Consider the following 3,312-nt stretch of genomic DNA (forward strand, 5'->3'; position numbering starts at 1 on the left):
CTTTCATCTCTGATTTCTTAGCAGGCACCACTGAACAGTGACAGCTGCAATATGTAACCTCATGACATGAGCCTGAGACACAGCCACCCTAAATACTCTGATTTACAGAATTATGATGACTGTGGGTTTCCATCTAATGAAGCCATAGATTCACGCTCTATCATCCCTCTCGTCGTCCATCAAATCCACAAAAAATCCAGGAGCACCCTTGTAAAAGTTAAATTCTTCTACTTTTAAGTCAAAAAAGGTGATACAAAACTAAATATTTTCCACTTACAAAATAATCAATATACAGAAAAGCAGAGATAGATAGATAGATAGATAGATAGAGAGAGAGAGAGAGAGAGAGAGGTAAAAAAACTCCATTCTCTCTGTTTGCCCGATTGGCTTAATTACCTCTTGGTAACGCCCCTAAACTCCCTTCACGTGGGATCATTAAGGGACCAAAATGTGTTCGAAAACATTCCAATCAATTGCAAATGGAAGTTACATATTTTAAATTATTACCACCCATTTTAAATCTAAAGAATCATACAATTAACCTTTTGCATTACTGTAAATATTTTAATTACTTAATAATCAATGAACTGTGTAATTTAACCACTATACTATACTCCACAATAATTGCTTTTAGGCTCCTACAATGACAGTAACAGAACCAAAAAAAAGTCAAAATAATGACAGCAACCCCTGCGATGTAGTTAATGACAATCACACACTCTCCTGGTTGTTTCAAGTTATCCTTCATTATGAGACTGTTAAGAGAGAGAATAGAGCAGACCCAACAAAGGCAAACACAAATTATTACTCCTCTCACAGTGATTTTGGTGGAGTAATGCAGAAGGTCACAAATGGCCACATAGTGGTCAACTAATATTAGCACCATGGTTTCTACTGAGGCAGAGGTAATAACGTATGCTGGATACTGAACCAGAGCACACATGAGGTCACCAAAGAACCAGCAGCCGTCTGTGAGGAGAATCTGAAAATAAATGACAAGGCCCACGAAGCCGTCTTTCACTGATTGAGCAGGTTTGTTGTCGTGCTCGGTTCAGTTGAACACTGTTTGTCCCAGCATCCTCTCAGGTTCTTTGCCGTGCCTGTCAAAGCTTTGCTGCAGATCCGGCTGAAATTCTGTCAGATGTTCCTTGACAATGACGATGAAATCTTATGAACCTTAAGGATTTAAATCAACTTTTGTGTTAACATTTGAACACTTTTTGGGGGGCTAAACATGCCTGAAAACTCATGAAACTTTGCACAAAATTCAGTCGTGGCAATCGCTAACGTTCATTTCGACTATTCTCCATGAAACAGATAGTAATCAACTTCCGTGTACATGGTCCAATCTTCACTGAACTTCACATATTCTGTAACAGTCCCACTCTGAACACGCCCTCTTAACTTCAGCATACATGGTCCAATCTCAATTAAATTTTCATAAGTTTGATAAGAGTCCTGCCCTGAACACGTCTATATGACAATATTCAGATATACCGTGAACGAAGCGGCCACCTATTGCTAACCAGGAAGTACAGGCTTGCATGGCGATTTTGATCTGATTTACGTGAAATTTTCATGTTGTGGTCCGCACGTGTTACGCCAGCACGTGACATGGCCACAGCACACCCCGAGTTGCGTGGAGTGCGAGGGCACGTTCATCGCTGCTTGCTGCTTTTAATTTTTAATGCAATAGTGTGCTGTTGCATCTTTCTGGAATTCTGAGTTTATGTGTGTCTGTGTGTGTGTGGGCTTTTGCCTTCAAGGGAGCTTGTGCAAGATGTGATATTACTCTCTAAAGCAGTAAGTATTTTTGGTGCTGAGTTTGCGACACACCCGGGCTTTGCATGTGTCAGAGCTTTTCCCTGGAGGTAAAATTCAACAATACTCATAATAGAACTGTCAAACTCTATCTTGCCCAGTTGCATTCCGGACCAGATCTCCTGTTTCAAACTGAACATTTGAGCTTTAGGATGTTTTCTTTTGTCCTTTTTTTTTTCACAGACCACATGTCGAACCAGTTATAGTGCGTTCACACGTAATGTGTATTTGAAACTAAATATAGATACAACACAGACTTTCTATTCAGAACCAAAGAAATGCTGACTAATCTGACCCTGAACCCAAACTCTATCAAACAATTACTAATTAATATGTTGGCAGATTATTACATGATAGCCATGTCAATACTATAACTATGCTGTATTATATGTTATAAGATTTTCATTAAATATAAGCCTCTTTAAGCTGTGTTTCTTCCAGATAAGTTGCAATAAATAATAAATAAATGACAGATTTTAACATTTTAACATTTTAAGCCAAATAAGTCAGCAATAAGTAGCTGTCTCCTTCAAAATGTGCAGTATTTTATAATGACGGTAATCAGGCATTGATAAGTTTGACACCTAGCATTGTCAAGCTGTAATCACATTCTGCATCAGTAGCTGTCAGTTAATTACAGAGTATTTAAAAATAGGAATTTTCCATGACAGAAGCCAGTTTGGGAAGACAAAAGGTCAAAAGAATACATGAGAATGTCTGCTGGAGAGTAAACAAGATTGTACACACACATATATAGATGGAGACGAAGAGAGTGCTAAAGTATCCGGTGATACTTCTCAAACATAGTGTCCCTGGTGTCCTACAATTCGTCCAGAGGGTAAGAAAACCTGCAAACATTTTTGAATTATTCTGACAATAACATTTTAGGGTTCTTTTGCGGTTAGAAATATTCTTACTCCACTGGGAAAATAAACATTCCTGAATATGTTTTGCCACATTATTAATAGTCTTCCTGCAGAAGAAGTGATCTTTGCATCTTTACAAATGACCTGCTACATTTCGGTCATCAAAGACATAGCTGTTAAATAAATTCACTACTCATGATGACAGTGTACTGCAGCTGATTTCTTATGTTCCGATATAAGTGAGGTGTAGGCAAGTGTGGGGTTGTTGGTTCGCTCCCCGTCTCCTCCCGCCACATGTCGAAGTGTCCTTGAGCAAGTTACTGAACCCCGAATTGCTCCCAAATGCTGTGCATCGGTGTGTGAATGTCTATGAATGAGTGAGTCTCCGTTTTAATGGGCTTTGCCATCACTTAGTGAATGTGTGTGAAAGGGTGAACATTGGTCAGAAGACTAGAAAGGTGCTGTACAAGTACAGGTTAATTTACCATTAAAAAGCTGTGATAGAATTGTGGGTCATATATCTCTCCCCCCTGATACACAGAACATGATACAGTTATGCCAGTTGGAACTGTATTCCTGGACAATGACAGCTTTCTCCTGGCATGAATATCACCTGACGTCACTC

Source organism: Morone saxatilis, unplaced genomic scaffold (genome assembly GCF_004916995.1).
Source record: "Morone saxatilis isolate NCDOM2014 unplaced genomic scaffold, NCSU_SB_2.0 Contig5, whole genome shotgun sequence".
Taxonomy (NCBI): domain Eukaryota; kingdom Metazoa; phylum Chordata; class Actinopteri; family Moronidae; genus Morone; species Morone saxatilis.